Raw genomic sequence first — 26345 nt, forward strand, 5'->3', positions numbered from 1 at the left:
GAAAGCTCAGGCTGACAGCAATATTTATTGTAAGACTCTCTTCTTCAATAAACCAGGTGACACACATCTGCCTGCAGAGCATTAAGTTTTATAAAATGGTGGAGCTTTCACTTGCTTTCTTGGCATTCGTTTTATAGTTCCTTAACCCTCCCTTGCAATTTCATTGGGGCTAATGTGGCTACTGTAATGATCAGAGGAGATCATGTATATTAAGTGCTTAGCACACTGCCTGACACAGAAATCACTCTGTATCCTTTCTTCCTTCCTTTTCCAAATCCATGCTGGAACATTGCTAACTGACCAACTTGAGTATGAATATAGAGAAGTGAGAAGTACCCAGGCCTTATATTTTAAAGCAATTTAATAACTCATTAGCTGTGTGACTTCAGACATGTTACTTAGCCTCTCTGAGCCTCACATGCCTCATTTGTAAAATTAAACCAATAACACCAACAGTCCAGGCATGGCAGGGTGTGAAAATAAAATGAGTTACTGTAGCTAGAGCACTAGGGCAGGGTCTGGCACACAGTAGGTATTCAAGTGCCTGGCACCAGGTAAGCACTATATAAGAGTCAGCTGTTATGGTTGCGCGATGTCAGAGCTATTCTATGTGATAGAAGAGGGGACACTGCCATAGCAAATCTTGTCTGCCTATTAAAGGAAAAAGTTAAGAATTCTATGTCTCCTCCCTCTTAGCAAATCTCAAGTTTATCTACAGAGAAAAGATTCAGGTCAGTGATCTGTATGGAGGCTAAATAATGCTGAAATTAGCAGCTATTGATTTTGTTCACTTTGGGCCCAAGTGCCATATAATGATTTTACCATGTAGAGCCAGCAAGGATCTTAGAGATCATGAAGCCCCATACATGTGAATAATAAATGAAACCTGAACTGGAAATGGTGCATGGGCCATGCTGGCCACTAACTAGTTACACAGTCAGGATTACTACCCACACCTGGAAGGAGCTACAGTAACACTTTTCATACAGCTCTAAGCAATTTACAAAGCACTTAACTAACGTTTCTCCTCTCCACAACCTCTAAAGCAGGGCTTCTCAGCCGTGGCACTATTGGCATTTGGTACCAGATAATTCTTTGTTGTGGGGACTGTCCCATGCATTGTAATATGTCTAGCAGCATTCCTGGCCTCTACCCACTAGATGCCAGTAGCACCCCCAAAGAAAACAGTTTAACAACCAAAAATATCTCCAGACATTGCTAAATGCCCCCTAGGGGACCAAATTGACCTCCAGTCAAGAACCACTGCTCTCAAGGATAGTACAACTGCACAAAGCCAAGTTCAGGGAGGTTAAGCAGCTCGCACCATGACATAAGAACTAAAACTGGAACAATTGGGGGCTGGGGGCCAAGGGAGAGACAAAAACAAACAAGCAAACAGAAAACATACAAATAGCCTAACTATTAGCCTGGTGACTTTTCCATGTTCCCCTTTACTGAGTGAAGGTGAGTTTCATTCTTTCTTATCCCCTCTCTTAGAGAAGAAAAATAAATATGAACAAGAACTTGAAGAGCCTGTTGAGGCCAACTGTTTCAAACATGCTGTGCATGAAATGTCAATATTTTTCATCACAAGATACAGAAAGTGTGAGTTTACTGTAATTATTTTTAGATGAGATCATTTTAAGGTAAATAACCCACAGGGTATTTTGTATACATACCTGAGTTATGCTGGAACCTGGTATATATTGATGTCAAATTCTTCCAGTGCACACTTGTCACCCTGGTCAGTGAGAGAGGATTCCGTCTTAGCACTAGAAATAGAAAAAAAATTATTTCTCATACAAATGGCGTATAATTTCCCTGAGACGTGGTGACAAATGTTTGGCTCAACTGTTCTAATTGAAGTAGTTGAAAACTACTTTAACAGCCAGTAGATTAAGGAACTAGTAATAATATTATGAGTGTGGCTAAGAATGTGAAGGCTGAGAGAAAATGGAAATAAGAGATTTGACTTTGTCAAGGTGAATGATATTATCTTGAGTGAAAAGCTAACATGGTCTGCCCACTGGAGGTGGAAAAGGTGTTGGGTTACCGGCAGAGTGGCCTTGGACATGACCCATAGGGCAGAGACATTTTTCCTCTGGGCTCCCTCCACAAGAAGGCATTTCCACATGGGTCACAACCTGGCATTGCTGGAACGCCTCTCCTATCTTGTTTCTCTCATTCCTTGCCGATGCCCAAGTATAGCAATTTCCAGAAAAGCACAACAGACAACTAATAAGCAAGGAAGTAAACCTGCAGACACCTGCGTAACCTTCCACTTGGCAAAACACCAGACATAAATTAAATTTAAAATAGAAAAGAGTAAGCAGGCTTTGACAAAAGCAGGCCCAAAAAGAAGGGTCAATGAAATACCCCAGCTATCTTAAACTTGCGGGGAAGTAAGGACCCATTTGCATGTGAAGACTAGGAAGGTTAGAAATGATTTTATGATTCAATCAAACTGGAAGAGTTAAGGCTAATCCTTTGGCACAGTCACAACTGAGATTATCATCAGCCATGTGTCCTTCTGCTATGTACTTGTACCATATTTCTCTGAGCCTCAGCTTCACCATCTGTGCATTGGGGGTAATATGGCTACTGTAATGATTAGATGAGCTCTTGTGTGTAAATTTTTTAGCACTCTGCCTGACACAGAGAAATTACCCAGTATCCTCCTTTCTTCCTTCCTTTTCCAAATCCATGCTGGAAAAAAGAAAGCCAACAGAGAGATGTGGGGTTTGCTTTTAATCTACAACCTTTTCCTTATTCTCTTCTGAAGGCACCATGAGTTCATCCCTGAAATCAGACCCTGAGAGAGGTCAACTCTCCCACCCAGACCCCCAACTGCTGCTACACTGGGGTCCCTTAAGATGCAGAGCCTGTCATGGAGGGCTGTAGCTACTGCTCCCTCTCCGTCTGCTGCTGGTGACTGCTGTTGGCCAAACCCATTTGAAAGCCAGAGGCACCAGATCAAAGGTAATGCAGTGCACAGGGGTCAGCCTCCACGGCAAACAGCCCAGCGGAGAGCAGAGAGAAAGGATAATGGTGATGTGGTGTCAGGTGCCAGTGGAAATTAACCAGGATGGGCCCTCTCCAAGGTAGTGATGGAGACACTCGCACTATGGAACGTGGAAGAGACCCTTCTCTAAGGGATTCTCAGACACTGCAGTGGCTCCTGGGGTCACAGCTAGAGCAGTGGCCAAAATAAGGTGACTTCAGGTAGAATATTAGAAGTGGGAAAGAGGTACCCAGAAAAAGGTCAGGAAAAGGACTGTCACTAAAAAGAGAAATTAGCAAGAAGCCACACAGAGAGGCCCCCTTCTCAGAAGTAATGCACCCCCAGTGTGAGATGGAGAAGTCTTACCCAGGAGATTAAGGTGCCTTGTAGACAGAGGTGGTCAGGAAGCAGCCTGTTGGGAATGATGTGGTAGAAAATAAGCTTCACAGTCAGAAACTGTAATGAGTTGTGGAGAAGTGTAGACATAAGGAGGGTTCAGCTGCAGTTCCAAGTGCAAAAAAAAAAGTGCAGCAGGCAGCAGGGAACCCAGGGAGAAAAGAGTTGGACACAAACGAGGCTAGAGGCTCCAGCTTTGTTCAGAAAAGGGGTTGGTCATGCACACCCTAAAAGAAGGAAGACAGGAGCTGGAGCTGCTATTTGAGTACACAGGTGACCCAGGCAAAGATGGGTCCTTTATCTATTGGCATCTCATTTAGTTTAATCTTCACATTACTGAGGTAGCTATTTTTATCCTTGTTTGACACATAAAGAAACAGAAGTAGGAAAGCTTAATTGTTAAAAGATTAGGTGCTGAAGGCACATTCCCTGGGTTCCAATTTTTGCTGTGTGACCTTAGGCAAGTTACTTAACCCCTCTGTGCCCAAGTTTTCACACCTGTGAAATGAAGTTAATAATAACATCAACCTCATAGCATACTTTTAAATACTTAAAAATACTTATAAGTTAATACTTGCAAGGTGTCAATATCTGGTCAGTGTCTAACACATAGTAGACACTTAATAAATACAAGTTGTGGACATTGTGTACTGCCTAAATGCACCCTGCTAATAAATAGAGGAGATGGGATTTGATTTCAGGTTTGTCTGACTCTGACACTTATAAATGTTCTTACCACTCTGCCACACTGGCACCCTGACCCAATTGGCACAGAGGTCCCAAGGAATGCATGCCTCTGAGCACTATGACCTCATGGAATCCCCTTCAGCCCTTCCAGCTCTCCTAGCTCCAATTCCATATTCCTTAAGGAACCTTGGGATTATTCACTCTGGTTCCCAGGACCTGCCATTATGAAGAGGAGGGGGCTTATTATCCCCACAAGCTTGAAAAAGTCAAGGTCATAGAAGAAAAAGTGCCAAGTGCAGGGCCTGGCTTGGAGCTGGTGCTTCACCAATCTCTGTTGGCTCTGAACCTGCCCATGTATACTCTTGGTGTGACAGTCTCAGAAGCTCTCTCCTCTAGCAAAAGTGGGCACACTCCCTCCTGCCTCTCAGAGTCTGTCTGTCTCCTGGCTTCTCTGCCCAAGGACCTGCGTTTCCCTTATGCTGCCCTCTGTGGCACCATGAGGACAAGCATCCCTCAGAACTGAGTCCCAGGCTCCAGGCCTGTTCTGCCCTTTCATGCTAATCTGGACCATGATTCTAAGTCCGCCTTTTTACCATAAACCAAACTACAAGATTCAAAGTGCCCTGGTTGTACAGTGAAAGTCTCTGATAAACTCTCACAGTTCCTACAGCGTGTGCTATAGACTGAATGTTTGTGATCCCCTGCAATTCATAAGTTGAAGCCCAAATCCATACATGACACCTGCAGCAATATCTTTAACAGGGGATTTTTGAAGATTAGCAAAAGAGGCATAGTGGTATAGAGAAGCATCGAGCAAAGTGTGCTTCCAGACCATGCCCATCAGAATCACCTGGGGGAAGCCCTCATGAGTGGGATTATTGCCCTTACAAGAAGAGACGAGAGAAATTCTCTCTCTCCCCTCTCCGCCTCCCCCGCCCCCCGCCTCCATACCAGGATACAACAATAAAGCAGTCATCTGCCAACCAAAAAGAGTACTCTCACCAGACACTGGATATGCTGGTGCCTTGATCTTAGACTTCCCAGCCTCTAGAACTGTGAGAAATAAATTTAAGTTGTTTAAGCCACCCAGACTGTGGCATTTTATTTTGTCCCAAAATATTTTCTGAAAAGACTCAAGAAAATTACGACACAAGAACCTTTCCAGCCCTCAGAATCAGTGATTCTTTGCCATTAATAAAACCTCTAAACCCCAACAAATTTAATGTGATTAAAACGTTAAAAAAAACAAAACAGCTTGTGGGAAGAAGAGCGTATACAGTATTTGCTTTTTAATGGTGTTATCCAGAAAGTGTCACCCTGTTTGCCACGAGGAATCCCTTTCCTGCTCCATGGGCCACAAGAGAGTGATTCATCCCACCGAGACTCAGTAAATGGGGATTCGATAACCATAGCAGCGGAGCTGTGGTCGACAGAAGAAGCTGAGCACAGCAGAGAGAAGATGCGAATCAGGACAGGAGAGTGACCGGAGCGAGACAGCTGCAGGGCCTTGCTCTCAAAGGCCACCAGGGTTAACAACTGAGGGGAACTGACAGCAGGCTGCAGGGCACACTGGAGGACATCAAAGCCCTCTTTGTAAATCATCTGCTCAACACTCCCCTTGGAGCCGGTTCAAAAGCAGAAGCTCAGGAGTAATGGCCTTAAATCCAACAAAAGAGGGCTGTACCCTTGCCTCTGAGGGACAAGAACCAAAGAGAGTGCCCCCGCGCCCCCACCCCCCAAAAAAAAGGTCATCAGCAGAACCTGGGACAAGAAAGGTGCAGGCAAAGCGGGGGAAGCAGCCACTGCTTCAACCACCTTAGTAAAAAAGCGCTATAATTTAATATCAGAACTCACTATATCATTTGTATTCATTCCTTTAAACACACATTCTATATTGTTCTCTGAGTAGAGGTTCCATAGCCTTCATAAAGCTTTTCATAATGATCATAAGAATAGCCTCTCAAATTTATGAGTGTTTCATATGAGTCAGACACTGTAGTAAGTGTTTCACAGTATTATCTCATTTAATTCTCATCAGGACCCGAAGAGGTGGGTACCATCATGATTCCTATTCATGGAGAAGGGAAGTGGGACTCAGAGAGCTTGGAGAGCTTTTTGTAGGTGGCACGGGAAAAAGGGGGCAGAACCAGGACTTGAACCCAGAGACAGTGAAACTATCCACGAGAGCAGACACTTTCAAAATTCAGAAAAGGGGTTGGGGGCTAGCTGGGGGTCTTGTTAAAATTGTGGGCTCTCAGGCCACATCCCCAGAGTTTCAGATTCAGTGGCCTGGGGGAGAGTGCAGGATCTCACGCATCCCCCAGGTGATCCTGATGGGCATGGTCTGGAAACACATTTTGCTCGATGCTTCTCTATACCATCATGCCTCTTTTGCTAATCTTCCAAAGTCTCCTGTTAAAGATATTGCTGCAGGTGTTATGTATGGATACCTGGACAGGGCGGACCTGAGCTGTTACAGTCAAGGTCCGAAATCCCAGAATGGGCCAAAGCAGGTAGCAGCTGCCATTCCTTGGAGAATGTTCTCGCCTCGTGGCTTCTTTTTGCCTGAGTTGTATCACATGAATGCTATATTATTTTTTTTCCTTTTATTTCCAAAGAGAAGGCAGCAGAAGAGCATTACAGAAGAGGTAGCTCCTAAAACTACAAGAAGGATCAAGAAAACATATAATCTTGCTCCAAGTTGCTTGTTCATGTTCACTGAGATGAATGCAAGCCCTGAAAGTTTTAACTTGAAGACATCAGGGGTCTCCACACCATCATCTTTTATTTTACATCTAGTTAGATTTTCTATTTGAAAATCTAATAAATGGTAGGAGGAAAGATAATTTTTAAATGTATGAGACTTGATCAATATGGCCTGTTCAAGAAATAATTTATATGTCACATGGGGACTATTTTATATTGTTTAGAGTAGGGTTTTTTGGTTTCGTTGTTTTGTGTTGGCTAAGGAAGCTGCCTAAAGATTACATATCTACTTTTTCCAAACAGTGTTTTATTTTTTAGTAGCTTTCTCATGCCAATGTTACCCCCGGTTTTGTATTTTTAAAAAATGGATTTTCTAAGAAAAATTCTATCCAGAATTTACTATTACTTCCTGCTAATGCTTTTTATCAATTGCAAAAGTTGCAATTGATAAAACTAAGATGACTTTGTTGAAATGATACATATTTCTAACTTCCCTTATAATGAACATGGTGTTCTTTCAAAACGCTTAATCTCTTCATAGTGCTAGTTTAACAGCTCCACCAATTATTACAGTAGTCCCCCCAATCTTGAAACCACAGATAGTACCAAACCCTATAAACAGAGGGCCATTTTCAGAAAGGAAAAAACTATTAAAATTGTAATACTCAATATATACCCATAACAAAAGAGGGATACAAGTCACATGTGACTTCTGCAATTACACGAGGTGCTCAAAGTGGTTGCCATCAGCGTCCAAACACCTCTGATTATGGTGAACTACTGCTTGAGCAACACTGACCCAAGTGTCCACGTGTATACATTTTTTTGGCAACCCTGGTATGTTTTTTTTCTTATGAACACATATACTTTACAGCTTCTCTTTGGCATATCTAAATTTCTAGCTTCACTTTTCTTGTGCTTTGCAGGGATTATTAAGTAAAACAAGGATTACTTGAACGCAAGCACTCTCAGCCTGCTAACTGAAATGGCACTAAGGGACTAACTAGCAGGGAGTGTGGACATCCCAGACACACCAGACAAAGGGATGATTCACATCCTGGGCAGGACAGAACGGGATGGTGCAAGACTGTATCATGCTAATCAGAACGGTGTGCAATTTAAAACTTATGAATTGTTTATTTCTGGAATTTTCCATTTGACATTTTCATACTACAATTGACTGTGGGGGTAACTGAAACCACAGAAAGTGAAACCACGGGCAATGGGAGACTACTTACTCACACTGAGTTTTACAATTAGTGTATTAAACGCTGTTCTTAGAAAGGCAAAATTTTTCATTTGTTATAAAAAGTTGTTTCCTCGTGCTGCATAGTAAAGACAAGATGGCACTGAGTTATAAGCTTCTCTCTACTGATGTTCTCCAATCAGCGTGGCACAGTCTAGTCAACTCTGCATTTCTAGAGTAATTTTTTAAAAGTTTTTTCTATTGCTGCTCTTCAAAAAGTGATGCGTAGTAACAGAAGATGGCATTAAAGAGGCATTTTTCTCTATTCATTCTGTAGCATTAGAGCCTGTATTTTTACCATCATAGGCTACAATTTCCTCTTCGTCTACTTTGATAAGCTGTTCTCTCTCTAAACTCAACATCATCCAGTATGGAAGTCCACGTTACCAGAGAATCTGTACCTACATCGACTCTGTCCCTGCCTGCGCTGAACTTATAGCCTTATCACACTGAGGTGGGATTTGAACGGCAAGCCAAGTTGGGGATGATGGTTAAGACTGTATGAGCTCATCTGGCCCTCCTGAATACTGTTTCCTAATGTGTATCTCTGTGTAACTGAATACATTTCTCTTATTCTACCTGAAGAGAAAGAAATTATTGATGTCTTGTGGGGAAGACATGTGGGACAGAAGCAAGGAGGACTCGGGAGTGCTCACAGAAATGGGAAGTGAAACCACACCGAGAGGCAAGGAGGCTCCCACCCTCATCTTTAAAACAAAGCTCTGGAGACCATATCTCACAGTTCTCAAGCGCCAGAATGTACAAAACCTGTGCAGTCCTTCTTGCAAATGAAGCAGAGAACACACACAGCTTTCTCTTCTGCAGTGGCTGGAGAAACCACTTTATACTTTAAAAAAAAATCAGATTTTTAAATATGTTTAAAATAATATGTATGCAGAACCCCCCCACACACACACTTTCTCTCTCTCCTTATAAAGCAGCAGTGGTTGTCAAACACCAAATTACAAAAGTTTGATGAGCCACATAACAGCTAGTCTAACAATTCCATGTAAATTTTTAAATAATTGATGGGAGAAGAAACTTCTGGGAACGCTTTAAAAGCTAATGATTGGGGCAAAAAAGAAATCATAAACATTCAAAATCTAAGAACTTGAAGTGATTTAGAATCATCAAGCTATAAAGGGCTTAAAAGAGCATCTAGTAAAATTATTTCACAGATGAAGGAACTAGTTTATGGTTGGTCCAAAGTATTACAGTTTCTTTTTCTGCTTTAACATTAAGTAAGGTTTAAATCCAAGAAGATCAAAGACTTTGTCAGAGATTTTCCTTTGACACGTTGGGAACTGAAAACCAAGAGTGAGGAATCCAATTTCAACACAGAAGGCAACTGAAGGCCAGAGGATTTTGAAAATGGAAACAACAATGCCAAACTGCAGGGTAAAAAGTGGAATCATAGACGGGCAGTTTTAGAGTCACTGTAAGTGGACCAACTGGAAATTGGCAGCTCTGACATAATCATCCATAGAACGCATGGAATATTGGATAAGAGAAGAAACTTAGAACTCACCTGGTTTAACACTCTCTTGACACAGATGAGGCAACTGAGGGTCAGAGAATGAAAGGCACTTACTTATCCACATTCACACAGCTAGTTCAGAGCACAGGTACGCCTAGCATCCAAGTCTCCTAACGCTGGGACCCATGACCATTCTGTCAAGTCAAGCAGCCTTACAGAGCCCACCTTAAGGTGCTGATTTGAAGACTGGAGAAAAGAAGTCATATCTGAAGGATGCAAATAAAGCAAGAAAAAGAGGATGTCTTTGAACTTTATATATACTTTTCAGATCTTTAAATGTATGGAAGCTGGGTGAGTCACTGGTTAATAAAGGAGTAGACTTCTGTGATAGGGAAGGGAAGGCACTACAGAATTGGGGACAGAAAATAAAGAAACTCAGCTTTCCATTCTTCCCTTGAAATAGTGACAAAGGTCCAGATGGAGGAGCGTATTTGGTATGAATTTGCAACAATAAAAATGTGAGTACAACAAGTGCCTCATTTCTATTTATTTGAAGTCAAAACCGATCCAAATGCAAGCCCCCAATTTCTACCATTATCAGGCCTCCTGCCCATGGCTAGGCAAAGGACTCTAGGGGTTCTCTCCATCAAAAAAATTGTCAGAGATGCTTCTCTGTCCATCTCTCCAAACTTGTTAGCATTGAGATGCTCCCTACCCAAATCTACAGGATTCCTAGAAATTGGGGGACTCTGCTACATCTGTGCCCTTGGAACCTGGGAATCATTGCTGAGATGCCTGGGGTCAGCACCTTGGGCACTGCGGCCACCATCCTCTGGGGTTCTAGCCCCTTCTGAACCCTGTCTTTATTAAAATATTGATATTTGGTTCATCAAGGATTCTTTTGCATTGATTTTCATTTTTTAATATTGCAATAAAATATTATTTATCTTGATTATTGAGTCTCTTGAAGTCCTCTCAAATTTTGTACCTGAGTCAAATGCCTCACATTGCCTCCCCCTAGTCCTGGCCCTGCCTGTGCTTTAAGGCATGTGAGAGAGTGGGTCATAGGTCACCACCTCTCATGGAAGCCATATGCCATGAACCTCTGTCTCCTCCCCAGGCTGGAGGGTGGGAGAAGACCTCTCTCCATCACCACTCTCCATCTCCCCACCCTTCCACTCACATAACCTTCTTTCCCCACAGCATAATCCTCTCTGGTTGTTTAAGCTGTCTGAGGGCAGAAGCCAGAAACTAGAGGAGGGAGGAGGAACCAGTTTCAGCACTTCATCTTCAGGCCCATCTACACCCTTCTTCAATGCAAGGAAGTCAAAGTAAGGCTTAGAATGGATTTGGGAAAGAAGAGACTGGGAGTAAAATGCTAGAGTCACAAACACAAAATAAGTATCTCATAATGAATGGTCAGGAAGAGTAGCAACAAGGAAGTAGATTTGCAAAACTGCATGTCAAAGAAAGATGTCTTTGCTAAGAGAAAATCTACTTTGAGTAACCGATCTCTCCCAGGGGTGAGGATAACATTTTTGGTTTTAATAAAGGAAATATAAGAGTGATGGGGAGTGAAGGGAGATGGTGAAAGAAACGCAGGCTATTAAAAACTTACCAGCATATTTACAAGCTTTGGGGCCAAAAAGTAAAAATAAAAATTACAGATTCTCTATGGAGATGTAGGAAATGCAATAAGAGGAGATACGATCTGGGAGGAAATTGATGTTGAGGGAGTATCCCAAAAAAGTCGGTGATCAGGTTAGAGGAGACAGGAGGGAGAAGGTTGAGAAAATGTAAGAAAAATGAAGTAAGAAAAAATGGAATGAGAACAGTGTCTCAGGTATTCAACCTAGAGAGGCTTAGAGAAAGGAGAGGCCCAAACAAACTGCCCAAGGAGGTAGGAGAGTGCTGTAAAATTCAGTCTCTTCACTTTGTGTCTTGATTTAAAGGAAGCCACAGGAGATGTTAGCCAGAGTAGAAGCTTTAGAGAGGAAGCGGGGACAGAAACTGGTCACGTTGCTAGATTTGAGGCATGATAGGCGTAAATCTCCTGTTCAGTCAATCTAAAGAGACATGCTAAAGAGGAGAAAGGTTGCAGAGAGGTGTGGTTAAGTGAGAATTCTCACGGAAAGAAAAATACAGACATGCTTAAATCTGAAAAGAAGGAAATCCTAAGATGGTGCAAAGGAGGAAGGGGAAAGACAGAGGAAGAGAGAGCAAATGAGACTGAAGAGGAGTACATGAAAGAAGTAAAAAAAAAACAGCTTGGTGGTTTTGACAAAATTTCCTTTCAAAATCTATTAGAAGGGCAGAATTTACTGGATGAGAACTTAAATAAACTATCCTACACACAAATGCTATCAGCTCTAGAATGTAGAAAGCCATGCTCTGAATTTCTCTCTTCTGTTCCATCGGTCAGTACAGCCTGGGCATCGGATGGATGGAGACATACTCCCAGAAACCCATGCCTTGCTATTATCTGCTATCAATAAAAGCATGTTCCCACTTTGCTTTTGGAATGGTATATAGTATTCTTTGTCACATAGGCAGTTTTAAAAGCTCTTGCAAGCAGGTAAAACAGTTTCTTTAGGTATTTAATATAATCCTAAACAGGAAAATCATAAGGTAATTTGACAGTTCCTTTTTAAATCATAAATAGTCATCTGGACTAACACAGTAAAATAATACCAAAATAATTTCATATCATGCTTTCAGTTCTACTTTTTGAACAGGGTCTAAGTTTTTTGAAAAGCCAGAATATGAAATTAAGGGTTATAAATTGTTCTACATGGTCTATATGTCCAATGCATCTAACATCCAAGAGGAAAGAGACAGATTTTTGTAAGACATTGAACTTATTACCCAAAATGTATCATATGCATTTTTACAACATGTCTACTAAGAAAATATGACTTCATGTGATTCTTAGTGGTTTTGTGGTTTGTTTTTTGACCCTTATTCCTATACACTGCACAACAGTTTAATAATATTTTGGCTGACAGTTGAGAAAGGAAAAGGGTAAGTATAGCTTTTTATCACATAATTTCCCAGGCTAACAGATTGAATTTCTCCATTTATAATGACATATTGGTTGCTTCCAAGTTTTGGCAATTATAAATAAAGCTTCTATAAACATTCATATGCAGGTTTTTGTGTGGAAATAAGTTTTAACTCCTTTGGGTAAATATCAAGGAGCACAACTGCTGGGTCAGATGGTAAGAGTATTTTAGTTTTATAAGAAATCACCGAACTATCTTCCAAAGAGACTGTACCATTTTTGCATTCCCATCAGTAATAAATGAGAGTTGCACCACAACCTCGCCAGCATTTCCTATTGTCAGTGTTCCAGATTTTGGCCATTCTAATAAGTGTATAGGCAATTTATTTAATGAGAAAAAAAATGATCATAATCCGCAAAAGATGGTTTTGCTGAATGAACAATTCCTTTAAAGACATTAATGGTTACATTCTTAAATTCTTGCTTCCAAATGTGGCAACAGATAAAATATACTTCACAGGCTAATATCAAGAGATGTGAAATGAGTATGGCTTAGGTGTTGAACATCTATATGTGTCAGTAATTATTCAGAGCTTCAGGTTGCTCATCTCTACACCAATAATACAACATGCTTGTTCAATCTCTGTGGAAATACTTTTAGAGTTGGAGCCAGAGAACCCAGGTCTAATTCCATTTCACTTTGCCCCTCTCTTTCCTTCTGAATAAAATGAAAAACTTGGAATGATCCGGCCTAAGGGGGTCAAGTGAATAATTTAAGTGAGTGAAGCAAGCCAGGTGGGGACTGTGAGAAACTTCGGAGGTCCTACACCCAAGGAAGAGGGGAGCTGTTGTTCTCCTCAACTGATTGACGTCATATGTAGTGTGTGTCTCATTTTGCCAGATCTGCAGTTTTTTCATGAAAATCCAGAAATCTAAATTTCAGTATAATATGTCCTAATTTTTACCTGTTGGAAACAAATTAAAGTATTTAAAAATATTAAATGGGAGACTTCTGACTAAGATAGAGTAACGGATCAGACTTACACTTCCATCTGAAAAAAAGGGAAAAAAACAGACAAAATATATGAAACAATGGTTTTCTAGACACTGGACATAAGTCAACAAGGATAGTCACCTCTGAGAAATGAAAAATGAAGTGAGCCCTACAACTGTCCAGCTTGAGAGCATGCCACAGCGATGCAGTAGATAAAGGACAGTCTCAGTCTTCCCAACAAATGGTGCTGGAACAATTTGTTACCCACATGAAAAAATAAAAATAAAAAAATAAAAAACCCTGCCATCATGCCTCATATCATATACAAAAATTAACTTAACATGGAGATAGAACTAAAAGTAAAGCACAAATTATACAGAGATCCAAGATGGCGGAGTAGATAAACCCTGTACCAGCTCCCATCTGTGAACACATTAAAATTACAACTAAATTATACAACAGTCAACCTGAGAACCACCTGAAGTCTGGCTGAACAGAAGTTTTATAACTAAGGATATAAAGAAGAAAACATGTCAAGACTGGTAGGAGAGGCAGAGACATGAAACTAGCTAATCCCAAACATCCGTGTAGCAGTGGAGAACCAGGAGGGATATCTTGGCCAGGGTGTTTCCCCCAAGAAAAGCAAGAAACCCCAGCCCCACACACCAGGCTCCCCAGCCCAGAGTACTGGTGCCAGGGAGAGGAGCCCCCACAACATCTGGCCGTGAAAAACTGGGGATTGCAACCATCCAAGGGGGATGGAAGGCTGCGGGAAACCCAGACATCATCTTAAAGAGCCCATGCACAGACTCACTCGCTTGCAGGCACTCACCTTGGGCTCCAGTAGACGGGCGTTGACTATAAAGGTGTTGGAGACATATAGGGAAGGGGAAAAACTGAGGTGTGTGGCTTTGGAAAAAAGGACTAGAAGACAGTCAGCATTTTTCCTGTGAGGCGTTCTTCCAGGGGCCGGCAGGCTGGCACCATCATTCCTGTGTTAAGCTCGCCCCCTAAGCCTACAGCCAAATCTGAATCTGATTGGTCTGGTGAGCTGTGCTCACTCTACCCTGCTGACTTCCTGCAAGCCAGCCCCACTCAACTCCCCCAGTGCTGGAGGCACTTTCTCCGTGAGCAGCCAGCCCTGCCTTCATTGCACTCTTTCTTGGAAAATTATCAGAGTCTGGCAGGCACCCAATGGGCAGCAACTGGCCACGGTGTGCTCTGAGATTTCTGCTGAATAGCTCCAGCCTCAGCACTGGCACCAAACCAAAATTTACATCAACCTGGTGACCACAACTCTTCCCATTCTAGTGACTTCCTGAAACCCTGCCTCACCCAACTTGTATACCACAAGAGGCTTTATCAGCGGCTGAACCTTAAGGGAACTGGCAAGTGGCAGCAGGCCTTGGGGTGTGCTAGCATTTTGCAGAGCTACCCCAGGCCGGGTACTAGTGGCAGACATTCTTGGTTCACAGCATGGCCCCTCCCACACACAGCTAGGGTTAGCACAGGCAGTGAACAACCATGGATCACTTTGTAGCTCTTACCAGGTAGTCCACAATTGGTCACAGGCAGTGAGTGACCTGGGCCTGCACTGGAGCCCCTCACAAGAGGCCCCAGAACCACATACCTGGAGTTTGGCTTCAGACCACAAAATAGCAATGCCCCATTAGCCCACAAGTGGTACACCCAAAGGGTGGTCTCAACAGGCACGAGAGCCCACTGGGTAAATCCCACTCAGTGGCGTAAGCCCTCTGTACAGCAGCCTGTAAGCTGTGGACGTGGCCAAAACCCACAGCCAATTAACCTGAGAGCCAATGCCACACACTGACTTGCCAATTAGCAATCAAGGCTCAACTATAACAGGAGAGCACACACAACCCACACAAGGAATACTCCTGGAGCTCCTGGGAAATTGTGCCAGGGCCCTAGAGGGTACCTACTACATAAGGCCACCCGGCCAAGGCTAGGGAGACAGAGAAGCTCTACCTAATCCATAGAAACAAACAGGCAGCCAAAATGAGGAAACAAAGAAATACATCCCAAATGAAAGAACAGGAGAAAACTCCAGAAAAAAAAAAAAACTAAGCAAAATGGAGACAAGTACCTACCAGAAACAGAGTTCAAAACAATGGTTATAAGGATGCTCAAGGGACTTAGTGAGAACTTCAACAAAAAGATAGCAATCATTAAGAAACACATAGAAACCATAAATAAGAGCCAGTCAGGAGTGAAGAATACAATAACTGAAATGAAGAATGTAGTAAAAGGAATCGCCAGCAGACAAGATGAAGCAAAAGATTGAATCACTGATTTGGAAGACAAGGTAGCAGAAAACACCCAAACAGAACAGCTAAAAGGAAAAAGAATCCAAAAAATTGAGGATAATTTAAGAGACCTCTGGGACATCAAGTGTAACAACATTCACATCATAGGTGTATCAGAAGGAGAAAAGAGAAAGCAAGGGATTGAGAACCTATTTGAAGATATGATGACTGAAAACTTTCCTAACCTGGTGAAGGAAACAGACATACAAGTCCAGAAAGCATAGAGAGTCCCAAACAAGATAAACCTCAACAGGCCCACACCAAGACACATCGTAATTAGAATACCAAGGTTAAAGACAAAGAGAGAATCTTAAAACCAGCAAGAGAAAGTCAACTAGTAATTTATAAGGGAGTTCCCATAGGATTGTCAGCTGATTTCTCAACAGAAACTTTGCAGGCCAGAAGGAACTGGCATAAAATATTCAGCATGATGAAAAGCAAGGACCTACAACCAAGACTACTCCACCCAGCAAAGCTATCATTTAAAATCCAAGAACAGATCAAGAGCTTCCCAGAAAAGGGAACCAGTATTACCAGGAATGTTAGAGGGACTTAAGATGGAAAAAAAAAAAAAAGATCAAAATTATGTATAATGAAATGGCAATAGCTACATATCAATCAACAATTGCTTTCATTGTAAATGGGTTAAATGTTCCACTCAAAAGACATAAGGGGGCTGAATGGATAAGAAAACAAGACCCTTACATATACTGCCTACAAGAGACTCACTTCAGATTGAAAGATAAACACAGACTGCAAGTAAAGGGATGGAAAAAGATATTTCATGAAAATGGAAAAGAAACACACACACACACACACACGCTGGTGTAGCAACACTTATACCAGAAAAAATAGACATTAATATAGACATTAAATTATACAAATGTCTAACCACTATGCTGTATACCTGAAATTAATATGAAAAATTTTGAGTATCAACTGTAATTGAAAAATTTTTAAAGGTTGGGAAAGTGAAGGGAAATAAGAGATTCAAGTCTCCAGGTACAAAACAAATAAGTCACAGGGATATAATGTACAGCATAGGGAATATGTTGGGTTGTCAGAAAAGTCATGATGCATTTTCGCAATGAAAAACATAGAAAAAATACGTCATGACTTTTCTGACAACCCAATATATAGTCAATAATATTGTGATAGCATGGTATGGTGTCAGATGGTTGCTGGGCTTATCATGGTGATCACTTCTTTAGGTATATAAATGTTGAATAACTATGGTGTGCACCTGAAACTAATGTTGTATGTTAGCTATATTTTAATAAAATCTATTGTAATAAAATATAAATAAATAAAAATTAAATTATAAAACTTCTGCAAGTAAACATAGGAGAAATCCTTCATAATTATTATGACTTTTGGATGAATCTCAAAATAATTGTGCAGAGTGAAAAAAGCCAGACAGAAAAAGAGTATATAATGTACAAGATATGACAATTAAGTTTGCGAACTTATTGCAATGATGTTGCTAAACTTTTTTGATATCAGAGGGAGTATTCATTATGAATTTGTACCAACTGGACAAACAGCTAACCAAGTTTACTATTTGGAAGTGCTGAAAAGGCTGCGTGAACAAGTTAGATGGAAATGACCTGAACTTTTCGCCAACAATTCATGGCTCTTGCATCACAACAATGCACCAGCTTACACGGCAATGTCTGTGATGGAGTTTTCAGCCAGTGAACAAATAACTGTATTGGAACACCCTCCCTACTCATCTGATCTGGCCCCCAGTGACTTCGTTCTTTACCTGAAGATAAAGGAAATATTGAAAAGAAGACATTTGGATGACATTCAGTGCATCAAGGGTAATACGACGACAGCTCTGATGGCCATTCCAGAAAAAGAGATCCAAATTGCTTTGAAGGGTAGACTAGGTGCTGGTGTCAGTGCATAGCTTCTCAAGGGGGCGTACTTAGAAGGTGACCATAGTGATATTCAGCAATGAGGTATGTAGCACTTTTTCTAGGATGAGTTTGCAAACTTAATTGTCTGACCGCATATGCTTCCACTCAAACAAAATTCTAGAAAATGCAAACTAATGTACAGAGAAAGAAAGCAAATCAGTGGTTGCTTAGGGGGGTTAAGAACAGGAAGGAGGGATTACGAAGAGCCATGAGGAAACTTTTCATGGTGATAACTATGTTAACTATCTCGATTAGAATGATGGTTTTACAGGTATATACCTTTATCCAAAAATATCAAATTGTATACTTTAAATATGTGCAATTTAGTGTGTGTCAATTACACCTCAATAAAACATTACACATACATATGTGTGCACATGCACACACAAACACAAACATACTGAGTGGCCAAATAAAACCCAATTACAGGCAAACTCTGGTGTGCTAGCCAAGAGTTTTCAATTTCTATATTTAGTGGCTTCCGAAGTCACTTCCAGTGACATGTGATTATTTGAAATGTACCCAAAGCTGAAGCCAAATTACAACTTCCAAAGAGAGTAACAATAGAAAAGCATTCTAGAAAATATTTGCAGTTGAAAATTTGAATATATTGAATGTGTATGTTAGCATGTATTCTATAATTACTGCATATTTATAATGTTTGTGTCATCATTCATAAAACACATAAAGTAGATTGTTCATTTTCAACAGCTCTTTGTTTGTCATTTGACAGAGCCTATAATTTTCTCAGTGTTCAAGGCTGGGAAAAAGGTGCAAATCTATCTCATGCTACATTCCAGGACAATTAAGTCATGATGTCGCAAGGAATGTTATAGAAGATAGTCTAAGAACGCCACCCTTTTCCAGTGATACTGACATTTAAGAATGCTGTAGTATTTACGTATTGTATAAGCAGCATTCATATAATTAATGGGTCAGGACTTCGTTCATTCTGGGGCACTGTTTTCAGAGTGTTATGGAAAATGCTTTTTTTATTCTACATGTACCTATATCCACATAAACATGCACCTATACAAACAGGGTCACATTATGGCACACAGACAGGTATACACACCAAATTTGTATGCACACATAATCATGATATAATGCCTAATCTCAGCATGGATGCATAATATATATCATTTGAAGAGCATGTATGCGCATATTTCCCTATTTATCTTGTATAAGTATATTCATGGATATGTGGGTATATATTATTGCTCATAAACATTTTTACGGGGCTAAACTGAAACTGCTCAAAGAACTTAGACACAGAGGTGATGGCTGTCTGGTAACCAAACTGGCATGATCCTGCCCACCAGTATCAGTTTTCATTCGCCATCAGATAAGCCTAAAAGTGTTGGAGTTGATACAACCCAGTTCTACAGGTAAGAAGAGGACCGGCGTATTGTGTTACATACTGTTACATGAAAAGGGGCCTGAGGAATGTCACTTGCTCTGCGTCAAAACAATACAATAAAGGAATCTATTCTTGGGTCACCCTCCTTTTGGTCAGCTTAATGTAGGTGGAGACCCCATAAAACCCTATCTGGAATGTTGTCCATTTGTGCAGAGAGGTTCCATTTGCAAACTGCTTGCTTTCTTGTCCTTCTTTAAATTGCGGTTTAGAAAAAATGCTGGTTGCATTAAGAATGCTTAGACACAGGGCAATTTTCATAGCTCAAGTTGCAGGCAGGATACATGTCTTCCGTACCTTGTTCATGGAACTCAGACAGGTTCTTTATAGGAAAGGTAAATAACACTGCTTCACACTGGTCCACAGTCTCCTCCCACTGCTTCCATTAATCAATACTGATTAACAAACACTCTAATTTTGTTTCTAAGCAATTCATTTGATATATGACTATTGAACAATTATAAGCACTGTCTTTAGAACAGAAAATTAGGAAAAACGGTCATTGTCTTGCTTAAGGCACATTGAAGAAAACTGATCCAAGGATAATAATTCAGTATTCTAATTGAGCATTGTCTGTAAGTACATTGTAGGTGGATTTTCTCCTCTCAGTTCTTAAGGGAAAATAGACATTTTTTAAAATACATACATGATTTAAAATACTATACTATTGAATTAAAATTCATAAGAAGTAACTGAAACATTTACATGAAAATTCCTGAGCATTAAATGTAAATTGATGGAATTATTAGTCCCAGAAAGGCCCTAAAAGTGGAGACCCTCTCTAGAAATGTAATCTAACTTGAATAAACAGTTTCGTTGCTAAGATGGCAGTGGGAACTTAATGAATGCTCTGATAAAGACAATATCTCTTGTCTCTTGAAATTATAAAAACAGTTAATGTTGATGTACTGTTTATTATGTGCTAGGCACTGCACTAAACATTTTATGTATATTAACTCATTCAGGTCTCAGAACAGTACTATGGAGTGGGCTCTATTAATAGCCCCATTTTATAGATGAGGGATCAGTGGTAGACTTGCCCATCACACAGCTAACAAATGGCAGACAGGATTTGGCCTGGTTCATCTAGTTCCCAAACTAAAGTCCTTGAACATCACATGATCATGCCCTCTGAACCTACAGAGCACTGCATGACTCACCGAGGCCACCGTTCTCCCTAACTGAGCACAGGCAAGCGTGAGCTGCTTACAGCTGGTTAGCTCGCTTCCAACCAGCTCCCTGCTCTGCTGCATTGCTAAGAAATCCCACCATCCCGGCTCTGTCCATTTAGCTTCCTGCAAATAATCCTTAAAAATGAAACCAGTTTGATAGTACTGTCCATTTACATCAAAGGGTAAACAGGCTACAGGAGCACATCTTAATGAGAAGAGACTGTTTGAAAAAAAGAGGACTCCTGGGGATAACAAGTGGCAGCTCCAGAGGCAAGAGGAGAGGCTTGAAGTGAGAACAAGGAGGACTTCGCGTGGCCAGTCCAGCGTGACCTGGGAGCCTCAGGGACTGAGGCCCAGAGGTGTAGTACAACTCCACTTAGTGATATATTGACGGCTGCTCAGTCCTCCTCTGACTGATGGAGCACCGCACTGAAACAAGGCAATGAAAGAGGGGCAGAGCTGCTGCTGGCACTCCTCCATCCAGCCTGGACTAAGATTAAAATGAGGCCATATCCTCCTAAAATCTTGATAGAGAAAGAAGGGCCTTTAAGAGGGCAGCCTGGGAATCCTACAGCTGGGAGCCTGGGACAAGGAGAAGGCTGCTTCTCAGGCAAGGACTCATCCGGGAAGTATAATAACATATTAAGGTTGTCTTCATGGGGTGCTCTTTTCTGACAGTGTCAGAGAGAGAGACCTGATCCCTGCAGGAGAGGTCCAGAAAAGTTGGCTTAATTTCTCTCTTTGATGAATCTTTTTCTTCCTCTTGCCTGGATTGCAATTCTGGGTTTATGTCTGGGAAGACCACAGAAATGGACACAGACTTCATTTTCCCATCCCACCCTAACACCCATCTCTGGTAAAAATTGTTCCCCTAAGGCCTGATGTGCTTACAAAAGCACCTTAATGTCCACAAAAAATCACATACTACAGGATGTGAAATAGTGAACTTTATAGACAAGTCTTTCAGCAGAATATGTATGAATAGGCACTGCTTTTTTAAAAAAATCAGATCTGTTGATGTCCACTCATGTAAAACTGGACACATCAGTACACTCTTAATATAGAATATGTGTGCTATGCTTAATTAAATGTCAACCATTCTTTCTTCAATACACAATAGTCAGTTATACAATAACAAATGCATTTTTTACATGTTTCATCATGGTTTTGTAGTTATATAGATAGTTGCACTGTTTAAAATTTGGGGTGCTTACTTGACTTTTTAATTATGTGAAGAAATGTCAGCATTGAATTTTGAAACAAAACTATTGAGTGGTCTTTTTTCAAGGGTCTAGATCAGTTTAATTTAAAAGATACAAACTGTAAAGTAAACTGCTTAAACTTTAATATTTGAAGCTACTTATTTTATAAATAAGAATTTTTCTCAATGCTGTGCAGCCAAAACACAAAAAGGTATGATTTAAAAATCAATAACACTGATTTCTGGTTTGTGTGCTCCTAAAAATGGCTTTGATTAATTCACTGGATAACTTTCCAATGAGTAAAAGTTAAAATTTGATTTTAGAAAGTTAATTTATACTAACAAAATGTTCTGAAAACTCCCCTTTGGGATCTCATGCCCATATTTTATCAGCTTTAGAGCTGACGTCTTCTCTAATGTTCCATTCCAATTCTCAGCCTTCTACTGCTCTATTTCAAGCCATCTATCCTAAGACACTTGCAACCATCTCTTCTGCATGAACCTCTCTCATTAGATGTTTTGGGTTGTTCGGGGTCATTCATCTTCTAGTTTGTGAGATTCTTGAATCATGTCTTTCATAGCACGATTCTTGAATCACATCTTTCGTGTGGAAAGGTGAAGAGCAAGTTAAGTCAGCCTCTGTACATAACAGCCTGACTTTTATGACTCCTGGAATAGAAAAGGCCCAGGTTACAGGAGACACAGATGTGAAATGCTCTTAACTAAAAGAGCAGTAGTTAGAGCATTTATTAAGACAATGTTGGCTGATCCCAGAAGCACTTGCAGTCTAAGGTGGTAGTCCAAGGGGTCTCTGGAGAGAGGTCACCTCCTCTCCTCCCTTCAGCATCTGGCCCATCGTCTGTCTAAGCTATCCTGGAAGTGTTGGCAGCTCATGACAACATTGGGAAGAAGCTAGGGTCCGATGGGGCTTCCAGCACATGCCATGAGCCAGGTGAGCTGGAGGAGGGAGCTGGAGGGGTGTGGGGGTCAGCTGACCCTTTCTAAGCCACAGAGTGCCTCCTGTCCTTCACCTCCAGGGAGAAGTCACAAAGGTTATTTTGATTCCTGAGTAAACAAAAGTCTTCTGGAAAAGTGTGCTTAGGAATGGAAAGGCCTAAATCAGAAATTCTCTAACCGGGCTGTGCATGCTTCTTTATAACCAAGCAAATGCTGATAAATTGCATAATATCCAGCTCTTAGTTGGTGCTGCCTTTCAATTCTTAAACTCCCTGACCCAACAGCTGCTTAATTTGGCTCTGGGCATTTATGACTTTATTTTGAACAAATCTCAAACATTTTCATTTGACTTTTCCCAACTCGACTATGCAACTCAAAATTTGTTTTAAATTTTACGGTCCTTGGTGTTTTTTTTTCTCTCACTCTCCTTTTTTGTCTTCCCCTCTTACAGCTGTAGCTTTGGAATTTGAGTTGGTTTTCTTTAGGCAGCAGCAGATTTTGTAATGGAAAAGAAAGGAAGTTTACAGAAGGGAAGGGGGTAAAACAGGGAGAAGGGGAAGGTCATTTTACTAACTCTTTGCATCCCTTCAGAACAAGCTAAAACCTAATACTATATAAATATTGAAGTGCACAGCAGAGTCAAAGTGTTCAATAAACATTTACTGTGAATGGAGGCATTAGGGAAGGCTTAGGCCCCGCCTGAATTCCCATGAAATTTGTAAATATTTCTTTCATTTGTTCTCCATTTACAATTAGTTGCGGTCAAGCTGATCAAAGCCAGAGGAGGCCTGTTGCATGTGAACCCGCATCCCTCACAATGACATCCACGAAGCAGAATGAAATATGGAATATCAGGTTTCCACGGATGTATGAACTTGTAAAAAATCTGAAAGAATAGGAGGTTTTTCACACTGAGTAATGTGAAACATTTGGTGCGGATTGTAGGCCTCTGAAGAGGAGAAAGGGAGATCCCAAATCCATCAGGCTATAAAACAGAAGCAGGCCCAAGTGAAGCACAGGGTCTTCCCCGGGCATTGGATGATTTAGCTGTCACAGGCTCTCTGCCCACCAGGAGTCCTGGCAAAGAAGCCCCTTGGGCAAGGGAGAAAGGACACAGCAGGGCTCCACCTGGGATGATGGCTTTTCAGGGGTCCATGTACCCCACTCCCTCTCCTTCCTTCTGCTTCTGGATTGTTGAATTACTCCTCCCCTGTCCCAGCAGGGTACACACACCTTTTTCAACTGATGGATTCACATCATTTCCCATCAGACAAGTGTTAAAGTACTTGGGTAAGTACTTGGGCTGGATCTCCCTGTTTTTTATACACAGTCTAATTAAATAAATGACCCAAGTGAATCCAGCAGCATGCACACTACCACAAAACCTCAACAAGCCTCAAAGCCACATATAACTGTTCCCCTCACTCCCTGGCTAGTCTGCCCTCTCCTTCCCCCCACCCTTCTGCCTCTCGCAACTTCCTCTCCCTCTCTCTCAGTCTCTCTTCTTTGGCAGACCTCCTCCTCCCATAAAGCTCATATCACTGTCAGCTGGGGCTGGGCTACACTTTTGCGACAATTCAGAGTGTTTCAGTTGCCTCCTGTGTTTTTCCAGCTGTCAGGCCATCATGGGGTCTGACTTGGGGACAGCAGTCTACTTTCTTTGCCTCCAAAAGTGTGTAAGGCCATGCGGCAACGTCTCCTCTCTTATTAGAAAACTGAGTGGCCACTATGTCTAGTTTAATGAAAGACCTGGTGGTAATTCACAAATATTCAGAAGGAAATAAGCAAGGGTTACTGCCAAGGATTTCCAACCAAAAAAGGCAGACAGACTTCAAACACATGCAGCTCTCTCAGGAAAACACAAACAATCCTCCCTTCTCCCACTACTCACCCTCCCCTACCCAAGGGGACTGTAACTCCACCACCTCTCCTTCCCAGCTTTTTGAGGGGGACATACAAAATGCATCCTAGCACCAAAACACCAGAAAGGAGAAATCCGCTATATTTTATCAAGCTGGGGAAACATTTGCAAGGATTAAAGATTGGGAGTATTCCACTGAAATACTGCCATTTGCGACAACGTGGATGGACCCTGAGATTATTATGCTAAGAGATATTACTCAGACAGAAAAAGTCAAGAACCATATGATTTCACTCATATGTGGGATATAAAACTGAAAGCAACAAAGGAACAAGACAAACAAATAAAGAAACAAAAACTCATAAACACAGACAACAGTTTAGTGGTTATCAGAGGGTAAAGGGGGAGGAGGAATGGTAGAAGAGGGTAAAGGGGGTCAAATATATGGTGATGGAAGGAGAGCTAACTCTAGGTGGTGAGCAAACAATATGATACATAGATGATGTATTACAGAATTGTACACTTGAAACCTACGATATTTTACTAACCATTGTCACCCAATAAATACAATAAAAAAAAAGATTGGGAGTAGGCAGGGGTAAACTAATGATGAATGGAACTGAGTCTGTGGAAACTCAGTCTCCCCCACCCGATTCATACATGCTCTCTGTTACTCTCCACCCTCATCTACTCAAAAAAGGTTAAAGGAAGACCCAGTAGCCTGTACAAACAATGGATGATTTGAGGAGGGTGTGGAATAAAGGGTCACCTTTGAACTGGAAGCCACTGTGTGACGCCAAGCTCTTCTTTTGGAGGGAGATTTCCAAAGTCCTGGGTGGGAACTGACCTGGGCTCCTACGGTGAACAGAAAGCTCTTCCCCTGGACTCAGAAGAATTGATGCACAACAATATGCAGTGCAGGAGAGTGAAATCTTAATGTTCATGGAATCAAAATAGAAAATTATAACTTGATGTTGCATGGAGACCTGTAGCTTAGAAAAACTGAATTGTCACAAACCTTTTTAAATCAATATTTCCCTTATGTATTATGCTTTTGTGTCTTAAGCAATCCTTCTCTACCCTAATGGCACAATGATATTCTCCTACATTAATTTCAAAACAATTAATAACACTATGGTCTTTAATGTACCTGAAATTAATCTTTGAGTATGGTGTCAGGTAGGAATCAAATTTTGTTACACCATTTATTAAAAAAAACATCTTTTTCTTCCATCATACCAAATAATCATCACAAATGTCCTCATATTCATAGGTCCATTTGCAGTCTCTCTATTCTATTCAAATGGTCTATTGGCTACCCCTCTGCCAATAAGCACCCATTGGGTAGAGCAAGTCAGAGGAAAAGAAATGGTAGGACCTTCTACATGCAATAGCAAGACTGACAGCTGATCTAAAAAAAAAAGTACATCAGAAGCAAGGAGGCAGGAGGAAATAATGTGCCCAGATATAATTTTCTTCCTAGTTTTCCTGTTTGGGAATTACAGCACTTTTAAAAAACTATAGCTTGAAGTCTTTCATATATTTTGGAATATTCTCAGCAATTACCTCTCCAAATACTGCTTCTGCCACATTATCTCTCATCAACTTTTGTTAGACATTTTTACTCTGTCCCATCTATCTGTTATGCTCTTTCTAAAACTGCTCATCCTTTTCAATTTCTTTCTTCAGAATAGATATTTTATTCTGATCTACCAGTTGACTCATTTCTCAGCTGCTGTGTATAATCTGAAGTTACACCTATCCAATGAGTTAATTTTAATATCGTATTTTTTCCATTTTAGGGTATCTGATTCTTTTAAATTTCTCATTCTGTGTCAATATTCTCTATATTTCTTTTAGCTATTTAATATAGTGATTACAGTTATTTTAGAGTCTATATGTTATAACTCTAATAACTAGACCTCCCTATGGGGTCTGCTTTTACTGTATTTTTTCTCTTATTTTTCAGTCAACTCATGT

General features: G+C 40.9%; 1 pseudogene; it reads right to left on the reverse strand.

The window, feature by feature from the left end:
• Positions 1-8184: 8184 nt before the first annotated feature.
• LOC109384490 (transcription initiation factor IIA subunit 2 pseudogene) lies at positions 8185-8650 on the reverse strand (annotated as a pseudogene).
• Between the last annotated feature and the right edge of the window lie 17695 nt (positions 8651-26345).

The sequence above is a fragment of the Hipposideros armiger genome, unplaced genomic scaffold (genome assembly GCF_001890085.2).
Source record: "Hipposideros armiger isolate ML-2016 unplaced genomic scaffold, ASM189008v1 scaffold_95, whole genome shotgun sequence".
Classification (NCBI taxonomy): Eukaryota; Metazoa; Chordata; class Mammalia; order Chiroptera; family Hipposideridae; genus Hipposideros; species Hipposideros armiger.